Source organism: Trematomus bernacchii, unplaced genomic scaffold (assembly GCF_902827165.1).
Source record: "Trematomus bernacchii unplaced genomic scaffold, fTreBer1.1, whole genome shotgun sequence".
NCBI lineage: Eukaryota > Metazoa > Chordata > Actinopteri > Perciformes > Nototheniidae > Trematomus > Trematomus bernacchii.
In genome coordinates, this window is record NW_022987714.1 from 10,393,733 (window position 1) to 10,415,562 (window position 21,830).

Below are 21,830 nucleotides of genomic sequence, written 5' to 3' on the forward strand. Positions count from 1 at the left end.
CAGTTAATAATAACAGAAACGCCAAAGAGTCACATCTAATAGAAATATATTTAAGCATTTATTTTAATTGTGTAGCAGTCAGTTTATAATTTTGGCAGGACTGTTGAGCATTTTGAAAATGTATTTTCATGCCTCTGTGCAAGGCTGTCTTTCTATCTTTATAGCCAGTGGTGTAAAGTAACTAAGTTCATAAACTCAAGTACTATACTTGGGTACAATTTTGAGATACTTGTACTTTATTTAAGTATTTCAATGTTTTGCTACTTTGTTCTTCTACTCCTCTACAGTTCAGAGGTAAATGGTGTACTTTTCCTCCACTACATGTATTTAATACCTTTAGTTGCTTCACAGATGTGGATGAATGATGTGAAATATAATCAAGTGTTAAATCAGACTTTAGTTCCACCTGGAGTAAATTCACAAGCTACCCTGCAGTATACAAAGTCATTCAAACTAGCTGCACCTTTACCAGCTTTGAGAACACTTTCATGATCAATCATTATAAAACATATCATATATATTATTCTGAAATGGACCAATCTGCACAATGACTACTTTTACTGTCGCTACTTTCACTATATTTTGATGAGAATACTTTTCTACTTTTACTTGAGGAACATTTTGAATGCAGGACTTTTACTGTAACAGAGTATTCCTACACTCTGGTACTTCTACTTTTACTCAAGTACAAGATCTGAGTACTTCTACTTTTACTAAAGTACAAGATCTGAGTACTTCTACTTTTACTAAAGTACAAGATCTGAGTACTTCTACTTTTACTCAAGAACAAGATCTGAGTACTTCTACTTTTACTCAAGAACAAGATCTGAGTACTTCTACTTTTACTCAAGAACAAGATCTGAGTACTTCTACTTTTACTCAAGCACAAGATCTGAGTGCTTCTACTTGTACTCAAGTACAAGACCTGAGTGCTTCTACTTGTACTCAAGTACAAGACCTGAGTGCTTCTACTTTTACTCAAGTACAAGACCTGAGTGCTTCTACTTTTACTCAAGTACAAGATACTTATGGCGCATTTCCACTACACGGTCGGCCTCGGCCACACTCGGTACGGCTCGGTACGGCTTGGCCGCGTTGGGCCTTAACAGGGCCGACTCACTTCATGCTGCGCTTCCATTACAGTTTAGGAACTGGGGTAGTTACTATAGTAACGCAGTGTAGGCGGAGCCGTGACGTCATCTTCAATGAGAAATCCAGAAACACAACACAGCCGTTAGCTGTGAGCACTCAGAGCTCACAGCTCCTTATATATGTTCAGAAACTCGACAAAAGTTAAACAAGTACACACCACAGACTGCCTGTGTCATGGTGAATACAGTCGCTGCCTTATTTATGTCTGTATAGGCCGTTGTTGTGAGTGTGGACGGTCGGGGCATATACTGCGTTAGCTTAGCCAATCTCCATCTAGAAAAACACGAATTTTAAAAGGTTTTTCGCCTGCCGTCTGTCTGCAGACTTGACAAAGCATTAATTCATGGTTTTTACTAACCGGTATCAGTATGTTGTTACTTCGGCATCATTTTGAAACGTGTATTACAATTAAATCACGGTCAAATATGTCCATCTTGTTGTAGTTCTAGCCCTCTTGCCAGCGCTCCTCTCTCTAGTTTAGCATACTCAGCCCGACTCAGCCCTGTTTGTTGGCCCCGATAGAACCACAATTTTCTAGGGCCAGAAAAGAGGGGAAAAAGTGGCCCCGCGCCGTGCCGCGCCGGAACGAGGCCTAGTGGAAGCACAACCAAAAAAGGGGACGGCACGACACGGCACGCTTAAAGCGAGCTACGCGCTGCAATGGAAATGCGCCATTATACCACCTCCATTTATAGGCTATGAAAGAAACTATTTGAAAACGAAGGCTAAAGCTAACGTTAGCAGATAGTGACAATGTATGCTAGTTAGCTAGCTCAACGATTCATTAAATAATATTGCGACAGAAACACTTTTCAGTGCACATCACGCTCTGCCGCTCCGACAGGGAGCTCTGCTCTGAACACCCCGTTCTAACCAGCGGTCCAGTCTGTGCCCGCACAGTTAATATTAACGAACGCACCGTAGGTAATGTAGCTGCTGAAGCTAGACCCTCATCCCGGAGCAGCAGAGCCTTATTATACATCCATGAGCAGAGCTGACAGGCAGGAAGACTTGTGCTCGCGCTTCATTATAATATATAAAAAAAGAACACCATGCGTGTCATGATGGCACATAACAGCTCGCGGCCGCAGATTACTCCGGGTCCCAGACCCCCCCCATATCCCAAAAATATTTTTATTGCAGATCTACATGAATCACACAAACGACCTATTTTGGAATCAAAACGGCGAATTTCGCCGAAAGGTGACAAGTTTGCATCCCTGACTTTGACTTGAGGAACTCTTTCTACACTATGGTATTTTTTTTACTTAGCTACAAGATCTGAGTAGGCTACTTCTCCCACCTCTGCACACCTGATGTGATAACGTTACTCGTAATTGAGGCAACAGAGCTACGAGTTAAGGAAGTCGAAAATTGTGCATTTCTCCGATTGAATATGACGCCTTTTGGCCGGCTGTTTGGACAGACTACTCTACTCGTGTCAACGCGCTAACGCGAAAACATGGCAAACGAGCTTTGTCCACATCGAGCCTTGTAGAGTGTCTCTATACTCTCTGAACACTCCGTCCCCGGCAGATCTCTGTGTGCCGCTGCAGCGTGTCTGTTAGGCCCCACCCCCCGCACACACAGAGAGAGACAGGGAGATCGCTCTTCTGGAGTGAAGAGAGCGGAAATAATGATATTGCAAGTTAGAAACGTAAGATGCATTTTGACAGACAAGACGGGCAATTGTGGGGAAATACCCTGCATTTTGAATGTCCGATAGTCCACCATTAACACCGTAGTCCCGTCTCGTCTCGTCAACGAAAACTAAATATACATTTCGTCAAATTTTCGTTATCAAGAATCTATTTTTAGCTCGTCATCGTCTCGTGTTAGTCGTGTACAAAAGGTCGTTGACGAACATTTTTCGTCATAGTTTTCGTTGACGAAATTAACACTGATTCCTTAACCTCTGAGTGAAACGTCACGGGGTTAAGGGATAGTGGATAGGAGAATTCAAAAGGATTTAGGAGAAGAGACTGCGGTACTTTAGAGAATCCGACTGCACTTTCACTATCCGACGTGTTTATGATGCGCCAGCGGAGGTCATAAATGTGCGTCTGCTGCTGTGGGGAAACTATGGAAACTACAGTTTTCTATACAGCGGACTACAACATGGATGTTTAATAAGAACGAGGGACTACTGTAAACTCATCTAGAGACTCTGCACCGTGCTCTGATGCTGTTGTTTTATGCTTTATGAACGGGGACAACAGAGAAACATATTCTTCATGACCAAAGTTGGAATTGAAATAAAAAAGGAAAGTGAAACTTATGCTCGTCACCCTCTCCCTCCGGTCCACATTAATACAAATGATCCCAATACGTATGACTGTATGAAAAGATCTTAAAATCAATACAAATGTATTTATTATAAACGTTAGTCCTTAACATCTATCACTGTGTATATCACCATTCAAACATCTTTTAAAAGTTGAACAAACCCCACACAGCTCAGTAAAGACTGTGACATGTTGACTTTATTTGATCATTTCAGTAAAAACTAACGTTCATATTTCTCTTTTTGATTATAATACTGATGAACGTTCAAAACAAAGCACTTTGGCAACTTACCACATACGTTTTAAAATGCTTAATAAGCACCGTAACTTTCATGATATAATTTCTCGTTCATAATCGGTTGTTTCCGTGAACGGCCGACTGTTGTGCGATGGCAAATACGGCGGCCGCAAGGCATTGTGGGGCAGCATTTTCTCCTCTCCTTTAGGTTAGGGAGGTCCAGTGGTTCCTAAGCTAAAGGAGGTTATAATGGAAGTTTGAAACCTCCTTTCCTTTAATTTAGAGAATTCGAACGGCACTTATCATGGCTGCCACTGAGGGACTTCCGGGTCATTTCACTCCGTTAGGAAGGTTCCTAAGCTAAATGGGCTGCGTTTCACTTCTCTTATTTTTCATTTCCTCGCTCCTCGGTCTCGGTCTCACCGGAAGTTGATTTGTCTGCGCCATCTTGAGTAGCGTCCCAATGGCCTTATTTTTGCCGGAGGACCGAGGAGCGAGGAGCTATAATGGAGGAGCTATAATCGAGGAACCACCAGACCATCCTTCGATGAAATCCTCAGACACTCACCCCGCCCCCTTACTGTGTATCGCTCACCGATTGGACGATGCAGCGCATGCAATGATCTGATGCTTCTTGACATGAGAGCAATTTCCCAGCGGAGTGAAGAAAACACATGAAACTCACGGGACTCACTCCTCAGTTCATACTGTGTTTTGTTTCAATGAATGCATCATTCAGTTACAAATATGTGATATATCTGAACAACAAAGTGGACAAAAATCATTTCATTCATTTATTGGAAACATTTTCGTGATCGCTTTTTTCGTTTTACATTTTCATTTATTGTCATTTCCATTCAGTCAGTCATTAAGTGCTATTTAACATGTTAATTTGCTACATATCCACACAAACAAACTAAGTGTGCAATCCAATGAATGTTAATCTAACTGGGTTTTGATAGATAACATATCTCTTTTTCTTCTCTCAATTATTTTATTTATATTGTGCACTCTAATCAATATTAATCAAACTAATATTCGTTTATACATTTTAAGAATGGCGTTTATCTTTTTTGAGAATTAGTTCTTATTTGATTTTATTTATTTGGGTCTACAACAGATGATACAAATGTTTGTGTCAGTAAATGTGTACTAACAGAGGCGGGGGTGTTTGTGAAAATAACGGGGACAGAGCTGGCTGCTGTCAGACGATCAGCTGTGCGGCGTCATCACAAACGGACGTCGCTTCACGTGACGCTCCGGAGGAAAGGACGTCCCATTGCTCTTAAAACTCATTTCCCTGCTTCTCGTGGTTTCCTTGCGTCTCTCCATGCTTCCCTGGTGGGAGGGACTAGTCGCAGGGAAACGACCCAAGGAATCCATTTAACCGAAGTGAAACGCAGCCCCGGGGTGTTTCTCAATCGCGAGTACGCTTGCTTGGTAGCACATGTCTGCCGAGCATCTTGCTTCAGAAGCGAGTCAAGAATACTTCCTGGCATTCGGAAAACGAAGAGTGGAACAGGCTAGCAAGTGTGCCGGTGTGTGTCATATGAGAGGCCCCGCCTTACATCTTCCGCCACAGATTTGGGGAAATTGGTCCGTGCGCAAAGCATTGTGGGGATTTTAAGACCGCGGAGTCTACTCATGTGCAGCCTCGATATTTCTCCAAACGGAGTACCCCGGGCTCGGTAGATTTCCAAGTATGCTGGAGATTGGAACAGTACTTCGGCGGCACTCGATGACGTAGTATGCTTGAAATAGTGGCTCGGAAGCAGCTTTACTCGCGATTGAGAAACACCCCCGGACTATTCGACCGCAACCTCGGAGTCGGCTTCTTCTTCTTCTCTCGGTTTTTGGCGGATTCCAAACAACTTTAAGGTGCATACCGCCACCTACTGTACAAGAGTGTGTATCACCATATCATCCTATCACCACTTGTGGAATTATACCATGTATTTACGTTGTTTTAAATTCTTCCAATCAATCCTGTTTCATAGGCCAGTAGGCCTATGACAGAGCAAGTTTCTCTCTTCTAAAGAATGCACAAATGTGTTTAATCGTTAATGTCAGATATGTACTAAGTAAATACATTTGTTCCTGCTCAAGATTAGATTCAACTTTATTGTTATTGCACAGATTACAGGTACTGAGACAACGAAATGCAGTTTAGCTTCTAACCAGGAGTGCAAAAAGCAGTAAAGTGAAAAGTAATGTACACAATCTACAGAATAAAATATAGAATGAATTGAATGATGAATAAACAGTGAGGGGTATGAATACACTAGATATACACAGCAGCCTGTGAGCAGTATGCAGTGTGTATGAATATGCTAAGATATATAAAGTATGAAAACGGTAAGCAGTGCAAGTATAGTATAAAATAGATATTAATTTCATGATGATAAACATTGTGGAACAATGATGAAAAATGTGAATGGAAGTGGCGACGTAAAACTGACACAAAACAACAAACTTTTGCGGAGCCAATTGGAGAGTTTCATCACCAGCACGGGGTAAAAACCACCTATGAGCGCTCAGCTCGATATACCAGCGAGTCGTTTCCCATCAAGCATTTCGCTTCTGCAGCTCGTGGAGAGAAACTGCTCCGCCTCGCTCTCAAGGCTGCCGGCGTCTTTGTCCCGCGAGATTTCAACGTCTCATGCAGTCGAGCCTCCAGCAAGTCGGACAAAATTACTAACCATCATGCAACGCACTAGCAAGACGGCGATCGCGCAGGTCTACGTCGGTCTCGCTCATCTCAAACAAGCCTATTTTGTCCGACTTGCTCTGGAGGCTCGACTACATGAGACGTTGAAATCTGGTTGTTACCCCGTGCTGGTGATGAAACTCTCCAATTGGCTCCGCAAAAGTTTGTTGTTGTTTTGTGTCAGTTTTACGTCGCCACTTCCATTCACATTTTTCATCATTGTTCCACAATGTTTATCATCATGAAATTAATATCTATATATTTGTATACTATACTTGCACTGCTTACCGTTTTCATACTTTATATATCTTAGCATATTCATACACACTGTTAATACTGTTCATAGGCTACTGTGTATATCTAGTGTGTTCATACCCCTCACTGTTTATTCATCATTAAATACATTCTATATTGTAATGTACACAAGAACTGGAAGAATGAGTGGAAAAGCGTCACATAAATGTATAAGTGCACACAGCTCCGTGGGAATTATTATGGGCAATTCATTTCTTAAGGTTATACTAACAATTTAAGTCATGTTTAAAGATTTTGAACGTCACTAAAACATAGCTATTAAGAAAGCTATTTCATAAATGGCTAGATCTTGATGAATAACAATTATTTTATAGTTTTGTGTTAAAATATTCAGTAGTTAAATTATTTAAAATTCAGTCCTGAATGTGGGTTTGTGGTGAATGTGGGGATCTACAGGACACACATACTATAATTATATTTGTATTTAAATGTAGGCTACCTTTTACACCACAACGGAACACAAAAGCAGGACCAACCATCATACATTGAATTCCTTGACTAACAAGAGAAAGATTCATTCATTTAAAGCTCCCATGTCATGCTTTTCCGGTTATTACCCGTCCCCTTGTGTGTTATGAAGGTTTTTATGCATGTAAACGGTGTGCAGAGTCAAAACCCTCAAAGTACACCCTGTAGCGAGTAAAACTCTAACACAGAAAATACCTCCCCAAAACGCCTCGTTGGAGATACGTCACTGCCCATTTGATTCTTCGAAATGGACCAATCCCGAAGAGCTATGGCCACACCAGCAGCGGCGTGTTCCTCCTCCAGAGGTTCGAAGAACCGGCATTTCACAGACGAAAGCTTCCAAAACATTGCCCAGTTTGAGGCCGGATATGCACAGCTTGTTTGGACCGTTTGGAGCAGGGGAAGATCTGGGTATACAACCTGTAAGTTTGCATTGTTATTTGTGTATTTATCAAACAAGACTGTTTAAATGTGTAAACTGTGTTGGACTGCTAAGCCATTGACACAGTGCTAACTGTGCTAACTAAGTTGCTAGAGTTTCCATATATCAACTCTAATATCAGCAGATGGCCTTGCATACATGTATCTCATAGCAGGAGAATGTCTGCATTCACACACAAAATACCTATTGACAGTATACTCCGGGTGATTTGCCGGTCAGTCGCGAAACGTAATTACATTATAGCTGGCGTAGTGATCTAACACACGGAGCTAGAGCTAGTTTTGGTCAGAAAAACATTTTTGTGATGCTACGTTGCTAGCGTTTAAATATATCAACTACAATGTCAGCAGATGGCCTTACATGTTTGTCATGGCAGGAGAATGTCTGCAGTCACACACACGGAATACTCATACAGTATACTGTACTGTGATTTACCGTACATTGTGACCGTACATATACTGCATGTAGCTAACGAGGCTAGCTGTATGCTAGCACAAAACAATGTATTCATGCAAGTTACATTGTATGGTAGCAGAATACCCGTATACGATTGCAATTATAAACACGTTATTGCTAGCCTAATATGAACCACTAGCTTTTGTTCATAGTAGTTTTATTACACTGCATTATAGTTGCCTTTCCTCCAAGCTAACGTTCATATCGTGTTAGCTACCAAGGTAAACAAAGCTAGGTTAGCATATTAGCAGGCAAGCTGTTCATTACACAACTACTACTAACTAATCTAAAACAACTAAGTTTCTCTAATATTTTGTGATTTGCATTTGATTTCGTCCAGCCAGATCCTGGCGGACAATCCATGACGGGGAAGGGATTCTACTACTACTGAGGGTGCTAAAAGGCACCGCACCGACTGTGCGCAGGCAAGATGCGAGGAGGAGGAATGAATGATATACCGTGTGTATATATGTATATTTATGTTCATTTTGTACATTTCTAAAAATAAAGTTTAATGGAAATACTTAGTAGGCCTATCCTTTCTTCCCTGAATTCATATATAGCAAACCATGATTTGATTTCTCATCAAACAGTAGTAGTTTATAACGGGTAAAAATAACTTACTCTTTGTTATGAGAGTAGCTCGTAGGCCACAACGGAAAGACAAGGAGACATACACGAGTTTACAAAACCACGGCACATTTATTGTGGTAAATGCAAAGATAGGTGGTTGAGAGGATCGCAGAGTTAGTCTTCCTGCAGCCGCTTTGGAGAGAGACTGTGTCCGGAGGTGTCCGTGATCGTGCTGATTAGCCTCTTCAGCTCCACCCCATCGTAAGACAAAGGCCCTGGGGCCGTCACACTCTTCTATAACAGTTAAAAATATATATGTATATAAAATATACCGCTGTACCGACGCCATGATAAGACTGATGTTACGCTGAGAGCAGCCGGGAAAAGCACTGACATGGGCGCAGCCTCTCTGGTGGTTGACTAATCAGAACGAGTGGCCGAGCTGACCAATCGGAGCACACTAGGCTCACAGGGAGGGGGGGGCAAGAGCTCCAACGAGTCGTTTAGTGGAGAAAGTGAATACTGCTGAATACACATGCTTGACAGAGATGCTGTATGCGAAACCAATGTGAGTTTGGAAAATTGCACAGTATAAATCTATTTTAGTATACCTCAACAATGTAATTATGATCAGTGGAAATGGCCATGACATGGGCCCTTTAAATAAATATTTACAAACAAATGTGCCGGTTCTAACGGGTTATTCAGTTAAACCCGATGAGAGGGGATACAGCTGTGCACATGTCATCATTAACAGACGTCGTTTAAGAGTGACGTTTGAGTGAACGAGGACGTCCCAATTAATACCTGAGGACTCCTCTGTCCTCGCGTCACCTCCTCGCATCTTCCCGGAGCTAAGACGCAAGGAAGGGACGCGAGTGAGGGAAAGGAGGAGGTGAAATATTCAATTGAGACGAGCCTACTGATTGTGTTACGTTATTATGAGAGTGCTCTCATACTTTAAAAATTGTATATATTTATATAAATATATTTGTGTGTATATGTCCGCATCTATAGCCTGTTATTGTCTCTGTTAGCAGATTTAGACTTATACCTTTCGTCTCTGTAGCAGAAAGGTGACTATTCTCAGCAGTTCAAGTTTAGCCATTCATCACGGCGTTATTTATTAGATACACACAGGTCAAGAGGACAGAGAGAAGGGGCGTGACTCCAACGGTCTTATACCCCAGGTAGTGACATCACAATCATGTGCTACAGCGCTATCCAATGAACACAGTAGTAGTCGCAGCTACTTACATAAAGCAATATGGTACACAGTATTACATGGAGTCATACATAAACATGTCTCTGTATGTTATACCTCAACACTCCCACTTATGAATTATATTCTTACTGTATACCTGTTCATATTTAATTAACAAAGCAAAAACATGGTACAAATGATTTAAATGTGGGCTTCTTCAACACATTTTACACACCAAACATGGTCCCTTCAAATTTCCTCAGCTTCAGTTTGGAAACAGGCTTGGTCATCACATCTGCAACCATTTCATCCGTAGTCTAACTTTTGGTCACAAGGTGTCTCTCTATCCTACACTCCTGCATGTCAAAACGTTCCAATATTTTTTTCACATACCTCTTTTTGTGACACTTTCACACAGCCATCAGACTGACTGAAATCCATGCCCAGAAAATGATTTAATCTCCCCAAATCCTTCATTTTAAATTTTGTGGAAAGTATGTTCTTCACTTTCTCTAAAATCTTGGTGTTGCTGGCTGCAATGATAAGATCATCGACCCAGATAGCAATTATTACTTTTCCCTCTTTAGACTCCTTGGAGTACACGCAGTGGTCTGACGGCTTCGGAGTGAAATTGTCATCTGTTAAGCATTCATGCAACATCTTATTCCAATTTCACCCTGACTGCTTCAGGCCGTAAATGTACTTCTCTAGCTTACACACTAGCTTTCCTCCCTCCTTTACATAACCCTCAGGTTGTTCCATGTAAATGTCGTGATCGATGGGTGCATGCAGGTAGGCTGTCTTTACATCCATCTGGTGTAAAATCAAATCCTCTTGGGTTGCCTTTTGCATTAATACATGTACACTTGTCAGGTTGGCTGTTGGTGAGAACGTCTCCCCGTAATCTATCCCCGCCCTCTGACTGTATCCTTTCGCTACGAACCTAGCTTTGTATTTGTCGTGTCCGTCAACGTCTCCCTTAACTGAATAGACCCATTTACCTCCCACTGTTTTTCTGCTCTCAGGCAATTTTGTCAGGGTAAAAGTCTGATTGTCTTCTAGAGACTTAATTTCCTCATCCATCGCTTTTCCCCAGTTTTCTGACTCAGTCGATGTCATGGCCTCTTTAAAGGTCAGAGGTACACCGCAAACTGCTCTGTAACAATAATCTACACTAATGAGTGTTTTATCATCCTCATCACTATCTTCCTGAGTATAATCTTTCAAGTACTCAGGGGGTTTGCGCTCCCTATTGGGATATCTCCCACTGTCTGAGGCATGTGACGACACCCTAGAGTGCTGTTCGCCATCATCCTCTGGAGCTGACTGTGGAGCGTTGGTCTGTCTGTGCGCAGTACACTAGGCTGTGGGGCCTTTACTCCCTCTTCGCAGTCTTCCTCCGAATCCTGTTCTAGCCTCTGTGTCTGAGTCTCGCTATCACAAGTTTTGCTGGTGATAAACTTTACTAGTCTGTGCTTCTGCACCTTCTCTTTGTTGGGGTAGTAAACTAGATAGGCGGGGCTTCCCTTGTCATGCCCTACAAAACGTCCTTTCTCACATCTAGTATCTAATTTTCCCCTGTCCTGCTGGTACGCATAACACACTGCTCCAAACTTATGCATCCTAGCTAAGTTACACTTTTTCCCTGTCAGTGCTGAATATGGCGTAGTGCCCGTGTGCTTATTAAAACACCGGTTTCTGATATGGGCTGCTTCCTGAATGGCATAGTGCCAAAGGTTTTTAGGCAGATCACTGTCAATAAGCATACACCTGGCCATTTCAAAAAGAGTGCGCCCTTCTCTTTCAGCTGTCCCGTTCTGATGTGGGGAATAAGGACAAGACGTCTCATGTCTGATCTTGTTCTTTATCAATAGGGTCTGAAACTCCTTACTAGTGAACTCAGTCCCGTTATCTGATCCAATGCATTTTACAGTCCCATAGGGAGCTACATCTGCCAGATACTTCTCAGTGGCTTGAACTGCGTCACTCTTCGCTTTCAGGAAATAAACAAACACTGCCCCTGTACACACATCTGTAAATGACTGCATATACTTGAAGCCATTTATGGACTCGTTATTAACTGGACCAGCTAGATCAGTGTTCACCAACTCAAGTGGTGTGTTTGCTTTATCGGTCGGATCTCCGTTTCTCGTTTGGGTAAACTTTCCCTCTATAACATGTAATTTGTTTTGGCCACATTAAGGGATAATTTATTAACTGCAAACCAGTTACATAGTATTTCTAATTCTGCATTAACAATTTTAACAAGATCACCAAGATTATGATGGGAGCAGAGAATGGTGGTATCATCGGCAAACAAGATGAATTCTAACATGTCGGAGGTGTTGATGTCATTAATATAAATCAGGAACAGTTTTGGACCTAAAATTGATCCTTGAGGGACTCCACATGTTATACTGTAGGAAGATTGTTTGATTTCGCCTCGTCTATATCCACATATTGTAGCCTATTTATCAGATAACTCTTAACCCATTCTTTGGCTTGACCCCTTATGCCATAATGTTCTAATTTGTGTAGCAGTATAGTATGGTTCACAGTATCAAAAGCCTGTTTAAGGTCAATGAATACCAGCTGTAATCATTTTTTTATCAATGTTGTTTATTTCTTCAACCAGTTCAATTACTGCTGAAGAAGTAGAGTGATTTTTCTGAAATCCATATTGGCTGGGGCGTAGTATATACAATTTGCTGAGGAATGACTCCAGACGGTTGTTAAAGAGTTTTTCCAGGATTTTTGAGAATTGTGGTAGTAAAGAAATGAGTCTATAATTATTAAAACTTGATTTATCACCAGATTTGAAAACCGGAATCACCTTCGCGATTTTCATTTCATTGCTAGGGCATATCCAAACTGATGACGGTAAATTAATTTATAGTTGCCCATATCATTTTTTTAAAAAGAGAGAATAAATGTTGCATCTTATAAATTATGTCTCAATATCCACCATCTGTAAAATAGATGTTTATGGTGTGCATTATTAATTCAGGTGACTGCGATTGGGCCAATAAGAGTTAAGTGTCACCCAATTCAATTGCAAAAAGAAGATGGATCAGCAAACTGAATGGTCATTGTTTATGTGTTTCTTTATCTCATACTTCACTTTAAAAGTAAAATATTAGTTCCCCCTTAAAACAACCATGCCTAATGTTAGAGGGTCAGCCGAAAATATGTACATAAACCACAAGCTATGTAAATATGTATTTATTTTTTATGTTTTGTCCATGACAGGATCAATATGACAAGGAATTTATTAGGATTCAAAGTTATTAACCCTTGTGCCCTCCTCGAATTTTCAACCTTTCGACCCCTTTGTGGCAAAAATGTACACGCCCATAATAACTGCTATTAAATCTTCATACATCAACATTTCTTTCTACTTTTTTTTTCATGAATCACTTAAACAACTTATAACGTTCTCAAAACTAGCAAACATTCAATAATTTTCTGGGTTTTAACCCTTTAAATGCCTGTTTAATTATTTGAATTATTTCATTATTTATGACAAAAAACACAAAAAATGAATTTTTTTCAATATAATAATTAGTAGAGGGATGGAACTTTGGTGGTTATTAGAGTCTTGGATGTGTCAAAGATTAGCAACAAAATTGATTTGACTGCATTATTATTTTTTACGTAGTATCAGATACTACCTCTGGACACCTTCGTGGCAAAAATGTACATGCCCATAATAACTGCTATTAAATCATCATACATCAATATTTCTTTCAACTTTTTTTTTCATGAATCACATACAACTTCTAACGTATTCAAAACTACCAAACATTCAATCATTGGCAGGATTTTAACCCTTTAAATGCTTGTTTAATTATTTGAATTATTTCATTTTTTCTTACGAAAAAACACAAAACATAATTATTTTTCAATATAATAATTAGTAGAGGGATGGAACTTTGGTGGTTATTAGAGTCTTGGATGTGTCAAAGATTAGCAACAAAATTGATTTGACTGCATTATTATTTTGTACGTAGTGTCAGATACTACCTCTGGACACCTTCGTGGCAAAAATGTACACGCCCATAATAACTTCTATTAAATCATCATATATCAATATTTCTTTCTACTTTTTGTTTCATGAATCACATAAACAACTTATAACATACTCAGAACTAGCAAACATTCAATACTTTTCTGGATTTTAACCCTTTAAATGCCTGTTTAATTATTTGAATTATTTCATTATTTATTACAAAAAAACACAAAAAATGAATTTTTTTCAATATAATAATTAGTAGAGGGATGGAACTTTGGTGGTTATTAGAGTCTTGGATGTGTCAAAGATTAGCAACAAAATTGATTTGACTGCATTACTATTTTTTACGTAGTGTCAGATACTACCTCTGGACACCTTCGTGGCAAAGATGTACACGCCCATAATAACTTCTATTAAATCATCATACATCAATATTTTTTTCAACTTTTTTTTCATGAATCACAAACAACTTCTAACGTACTCAAAACTACCATTTTCGGTTTCGATTTTAACCCTTTAAACGCCTGTTTCATTATTTTCATTATTTCATTTATCTCAAAAATGCCTCTGACTTCCATTCAGACCACATTTGTTGATCTCACTGCCATTGCATTATAAAACCATGCATTTTGTAATGTCAGCATTTCATTTAGAAGAAAAGTAGTGATATTTGATATTTCTACTCTATTCCAACAGATTAAACCATTTTCCCACTGTAGGCCGATGCATGAAATTCTTACATTTTTGCCAGTTATATTATGGAGCCGTGTGACTACCAGGGGGCCCCGAGAGTGGTGTGTGTGTGCGTGTGCGTGTGTGTGTGTATATGTGCGTGTGTGTGTGTGTGTGTCATTTCCAGCAGCAGACTAGCAGGTCCTGCAGCATGTGACCTGGTGCTCTCAGGTGATAGAACAACATTTTTTTAGGCCTGTGCACAACCAGCACACACCTCTCCTCCCTCTCCGTGTGTGTGTGTGTGTGTGTGTGTGTGTGTGTGTGTGTGTGTGTGTGTGTGTGTGAGAATCTGTAAGCATGCACAGATCATTTCATGGGAACAAAAGGCCATCTTTTGAGGGATGTGTTTGATGTGTCTTTGAAGAGCTGCTTGATTACTCAAAAACAAAAAACAACTGTTAGTGTGTTTATGCACCTGGCTGCCAAAGATAAACATGCAGTTTGACCAAGGGCTTATTTCATTAGTGAGCAGAGAAGGAGAAAGACCTGGAGCAAAGAGAAGGAACTCAAATGAAGAAGCTTTTCAGTGCAGAAGAGACTTCAGAAATAATCTTGCAGCCTTCTTCTGCCAGTGAGCTGCAGGACTCATCTGAAGAAGACACAAGGTTCGAGCTGGGGTCTGACACTGAATGCTCTCTGGAGTCTGACACTGAATGCTCTCTGGAGTCCAGCATTTCTTTGAGTGGAGAGGACACTGAAGGTCCGGCCCACAGTGAGGGGACAGAGAAGAACGGAGGTCGTTCTCCCAGGAGCTGGGGAAAACCAGGGTGTCCTCACAGATTGTGAGAAGAAAGCCCCCCGTGGTGGTGGATGGTGGGCCGGACCCTCAGTGTCCTCTCCACTTTCAGATGAAGGGTCAGAGGAACTCAAAGAAATGCTGGACTCCAGAGAGCATTCAGTGTCAGACCCCCCCCCCCCTTGAACCTTGTGTCTTCTTCAGATGAGTCCTGCAGCTCGCTGGCAGAAGAAGGCTACAAGATTATTTCTGAAGTCTCTTCTGCACTGAAAAGCTTCATCATTTGAGTTCCTTCTCTTTGCTCCAGGTCTTTCTCCTTCTCTGCTCACTAATGAAATAAGCCCTTGGTCAAACTGCATGTTTATCTTTGGCAGCCAGGTGCATAAACACACTAACAGTTGTTTTTTGTTTTTGAGTAATCAAGCAGCTCTTCAAAGACACATCAAACACATCCCTCAAAAGATGGCCTTTTTTTCCCATGAAATTATCTGTGCATGCTTACAGATTCTCACACACACACACACACACACACACACACACACACACGGAGAGGGAGGAGAGGTGTGTGCTGGTTGTGCACAGGCCTAAACAATTGTTGTTCTATCACCTGAGAGCACCAGGTCACATGCTGCAGGACCTGCTAGTCTGCTGCTGGAAATGACACACACACACGCACATATACACACACACACACACACACACACACACATACACACACACACACACACACCACTCTCGGGGCCCCCTGGTAGTCACACGGCTCCATAATATAACTGGCAAAAATGTAAGAATTTCATGCATCGGCCTACAGTGGGAAAATGGTTTAATCTGTTGGAATAGAGTAGAAATATCAAATATCACTACTTTTCTTCTAAATGAAATGCTGACATTACAAAATGCATGGTTTTATACTGCAATGGCAGTGAGATCAACAAATGTGGTCTGAATGGAAGTCAATGAGGCATTTTTGAGAGAAATTAAATAATTAAACAGGCGTTTAAAGGGTTAAAATCCTGCCAATGATTGAATGTTTGGTAGTTTTGAGTACATTAGAAGTTGTTTATGTGATTCATGAAAAAAAAAGTTGAAAGAAATATTGATGTATGATGATTTAATAGCAGTTGTTTGGGGCGTGTACATTTTTGCCACGAAGGTGTCCAGAGGTAGTATCTGACACTACGTAAAAATTAATAATGCAGTCAAATCAATTTTGTTGCTAATCTTTGACACATCCCAGACTCTAATAACCACCAAAGTTCCATCCCTCTACTAATTATTATATTGAAAGAAATTCATTTTTTGTGTTTTTTTTTAAGAGAAATTAAATAATTCAAATAATGAAACAGGCATTTAAAGGGTTAAAATCCTGAAAATGATTGGATGTTTGGTAGTTTTGAGCACGTTAGAAGTTGTTCAAGTGATTCATGGAAAAAAAAGTTTAATAAAATATTGATGTATGATGATTTAATAGCAGTTTTTATGAGCGTGTACATTTTTGCCACGAAGGGGTCCAGAGGGTGCAAAATGCATCACGAGAGTATACAAAACATGTAAGAGTAAACGACATTGGATTTCAAAAATTTGACTCAAAAGAAGACTTCTTGCAAAAATCCATGCCAAAAGCTATAACACAGCTGAAATGATTACCAAATCAAAAAAAAAAAGTCAGGAAAAATGTACAAAAATGCCCGAGGAGGGCACAAGGGTTAATTGATCGCAACTTCCTCCGACTGGTAGGGATTTTAATGTTTTTGTGTCAATTACCTTCGTTTTTGCTGGTCGTGTTGATGTGTTCATTACTGCACTCTTAGCGTCGGTATTGGCACTTGCTTCGGGTGTTGATATCTTCCCTTCATTGCTCGTAGCTACGGTAATTGTGCAATGTTGTGATACTTGAGATGGGAGAATCGGAATCATCGGACTTCTGTTTTGGTTCCCACAGCATATCACAATCCAAGTTGTTGGAAGATTCATTTTCACTGTGGTCATCCAGAGGCGTCGTAGGACAAAACGTTTTCATCTGATTTTCAGAAAGTCTGGTCAAGACCACCACTGGTTCTTTCCTGATAGAGGGTTTTTTGGAATTTCCTCCATAAAGTTTTGCACTGCTCTCCAGCGTTGATGATGTTCCTACAAAGTATTTAAAAAAATCACTGGTCAAACAAACTAACTAAAATAAGCCAGTTTATTGGTGAAGCAATTCACAAATAAAAGAAACAAATCATGCATGAATATTTTCATTTAACAAACAATTTGCATCTTACCACAGCTTGTTATGTTATCGTCCTCATCACAATCAGCATTATCCTCAGAATCAGTGTCTCTGTATTCCCACCCCAGCAAGGAGTATTGTTTCTTCACAATGGCTTCACATGCCGACACAGACCTGAACACATTAACAACATTAAAACTGTTATTAGAATCTGGTGCTAGCTGCGCTAACGGATATAAGAAGTAGATGTTTCTACAACCAGGGTGGAGGAGAGCTCTCCTGTCAGACTGAGAGGCTTAGTGAGGTAAAGGACTCTGTTGCGGCTTTCACACCAGCGCTTTTCCCTTTCTAGCTCCTAGCTAGAGCTTTTCTGGTTCAGCTCCGGTTTCCCTTTTCTGCTCCCGCTCTGTTCACACTAGTGATGTGTCGGTAGCGAACGAGCCGATTCTTTTGAACGGCTCTTTGGTACGAACGAAGGGAACCGAGTCGTACTTGGTGAGAGCCGACTTCTTTTTATCGTTCAATCGTTGGTCCACACTCACTGCCTGTCAAAATACACTTGCCTTTTAAAAAGCTTGATTTTGTTCCCCAAACGTATTCTGTGAAGACCCACCCCTACTCTGATTGGTAGGTTTCAGCATGAGGAGTGAGATGGGGTGGGTCTTAACGGAATACGAGAGAGAGAGAAGTCATAACAAGTGGTGGCCTACAGGACAGGTAGACAACGTGTTTTTCGGATGGAAAATAAGCCAAATGCGAAAACGCAGCAGCATTTAGATGCACTTCAACCAAAACCCAGGCAGTGATAAAGCGGAATGTTCTAATATTAAGAGTTCCGTGAATTTCATTCAAGGCAAGGCAAATGTATTTACTTAACACATACATAGGGTAAATTCAAAGTAGTACATTCACTGACATGAATTACATGGATATGGCGCCACCCTGTGTCATGTTTACAATGCAGATTATTGACATTAGGTCTGTCAATCATTATCCTGGTGATTATTATAAACCTAGTAACCCCGCCCCCTTTAATAAAAACGGCTCTTTTGAACGGCTCTTTGAAAGGAATGGAGCCATAAGAGCTGGCTCCCTTCAAAGAGCCATAATTCCCATCACTAGTTCACACCGCCCAGAGCTGCCGCTGCTGCGTCATGACGTCACCGTTTACATCGCTGATTTTCTCCCCAACGGAGCTCACAACAACAACGGGTCGATGATCGTGTTGCTTTTAATCATACGAAGCCAGATTAAATTAAATAACGACTTCTCCAACCTTATACTTTTCTCCAGAGTGCCGTGGTTCATTGTTTATTAATGTGTTTCAGCGGCATTTACCGACCGCTGCAGTGCTGGCTGCCCTTCCACGGGAGTTTATTCTCCCGTTAGCTCCGGGTTAGCTCACACGGCTCTAAAGTATTCACTGTCTGACTGTCACACAAGCAGCTGATACATATCCCCAGTTCCCCTTAAGTGAATGTGTGTCAGTCTGAATTGACGATGTTTGGCATCACAACGCTGTTATGAAAGTTTCTCTGGTATAACATGGGTGATGTTAGCATAGCAACCGAAGCTAAACTGACTACTTGCTAAGCCGTGTTCTACAGGCACATTTTACCGGCGTATTTTTCATTATGATTCTACTTGTGATAGTCGGACATGACAACCTGTACAGCCCATGTATTGATTCCATCGAATAGCTGCTATAATAAAAAACAAAACGTCTGCCTGCTCTCCACAATGATCAATAACAGCGAACGGATGGTACAAATAAACAGAATCACACGAAGCCTGGTTAGTGTTGCCTGACTTTATAAAGTGTTTTTTTTTTTATAAGTGTGTGGTTGCCTTCTAGTCACTTTGCTCAGCGCTACTGCTTGTAGGCAGGCATGACGAGACTCTTCAGTCGACCCATGTTCAGGGGAGGTGGGTTTAGTTTCCTGCACGCCTCGACGTAAGAGAGACGTAAGCGACGCTGCCTCTAGCTCCGAAGCTCTTGCCTCGAGACCGACAATTTTTTGGAGCTGGAAGTGAACCGCATTCCGGAGCTATGAGGCGGCGCCGCTGCGGTGTGAACAGGAAAAAACGGTACTTTTCAGGCTCCAGCTCCGAGCTGAAAAAGCGCCGGTGTGAAAGGGGCATCTGAGTGTATAGATAGTTAATTTTAGTCTAAGTTATCTCAGTGGGTCTCAAACAAATATGTGTTTACAAATGATGAAAACACATATTTCCAAGGCACTCCTTTATAATTATTAGGATAAATAAAAACAGGTTTGAAATCATTCCAATGTATACTATAGGACAGTAAACCAAAAATATCGTTTAAAGTTGGAGAGATACAAAAATATGCATAAATAAATAAATGTTAACTGGTAAAATAAGATATAAATGAACAACAAAAATAAAATAAGTTACATTTATTTGTTATTGGCTATGGTAGGTTATTGGTTATGTTCACATACTTATTGATTATTAAAATGTAAACCGATCTTTTTCAGATGGGTGTTTAGAGTTGTACCCCCTAGATCAGGTCTCGAGTAATTGTGTGCTCAAAGTGCACCAGATTGAAGCATTTTACTTTACTTTAAATGTTCAAAAAAATCTTCCCGGGGGGCATACCGGACCCCCCTAGAGGAGGTGATGTCCACCCCCCAATTAAAACATGTTCATACAATACTGAATACATTTGAAGCCATTTTGACGTCTATTACCTATGTCAATAAGTTTCTGTTTTTGTAGTGTATTTGTCTTTTGTAGAGATTTTTCATTTATTCTTTATATATAAAATCTCGCCTAGGGCAGCAAATTGGCTAGAACCGGCCCTGGTACCAGGCCTCAAGAGCCTTTCTTGTGCTGGCAGACACAGAAACAAATTGGCGGGGCGCACTTCGCACGCTCACACACTAAACAATTCCACGCGCTCCGCGCTCACATTATGCTGGGCCCATGTGCCTTAGCACCGCTGCTATGACTCCATCCTAGGGGAAACACTGCTCTATGCATACTGTACATTCTTTATCAGGCTTACGCTTTGTACCCTTAATATGCATACCTACAGTTACATCCTGCAGCTTTAAAACATCCTCATAATTATTGCAGTGACCCATAATCTCATGCCACGTTTGGATAGCTGACATGACACTTATCTTCAACATCACACTCTGTTTGCAAATAGTACATTTTCTTACATACATAAATGTCAAACCTGGTACCATCCGATAACATCAGAGCATCTCTACCTTCGTCGAAGAACACCTTGGCGCCGTTAGCTGTAGCAGACTTCACGGAAAAGAGTTCTTGGGGGTACGATGTGATGTATAGTGCGTTCTTCAGAGTCACTTTACACCGTCGTCCCTCGCCGTCTATCAGACACATCTCTGCTTCTCCTCTGCCACCCCGAAGGTACGCCTCCCGTCTGCTAATTCCATGCTGTGTCTCTCCGGCTTGAAGGTGCTGTCAAATCTTGAATTTGTTCTTATCGTTGATGATGTGGGACGACGCTCCCGTGTCCATGATCAATCCTTTTCTGTGGGTCTGTAGTTGTTGTCTCTGTAGGCTGGTCTCTTCAGCTCGCACTTTGAGGGTGTAGTCATCTGCTCCCGCAGCTTCTCCGGTACCACCTGGCATGCTCGCGCACCGAGCGGCGCTTTGTCTGTGTGCCCTTTGCTTTTACAAAAGCTACACCAGACTTTCTTTCTGCAGTCATCTTTTCGATGGCCTTACTCTCCGCATCGCCAACATGCGCCGACGCGTTCTCCGTCGCCATCGGGATGAATCGTTTGGCGGGCTTTCTCTTTGTTGCTGCTTGGACCCTCAGCACCCTCTCGCTCGTCTCGTCTGAGGCTGAATCTTCTGAGGCCTCGAAGTTCCTCAACTTTGCCTTGAACTGTCCCAGCGTTACTTCACTGTCACCGCGTGTCACCATTAGTGTGAACGGCTTGTATTTTTCGGGTAACCCCCGCATAACCATCGCCATCATTAGTCCCTCACTCGGTGCTTCTCCCACGCTCCTGAGTGCCGTAATGATCTGCTCAGCTCAGATAATATATTCTGTAACCGTCTCATTATCAGCTTTCTTCAGCGCAGTCATGGTTATGTACAAGGTGACGATCCGGGGCCTGCCTTTTCCAATATAGTGCTCCCGTAATACTCTGAGACTTTCTCGGCCCTTGTCCTTCGTGTCTCTGAATATCAGGCCTAAACTGGTATTGTCGAGTAGCGGCGCTAACTCACAATAGGCGTCAGCATTGAGCTTGTCGTCTTGAGCCCTCAGTGCCGCGGTCAGCTCTCCAGCG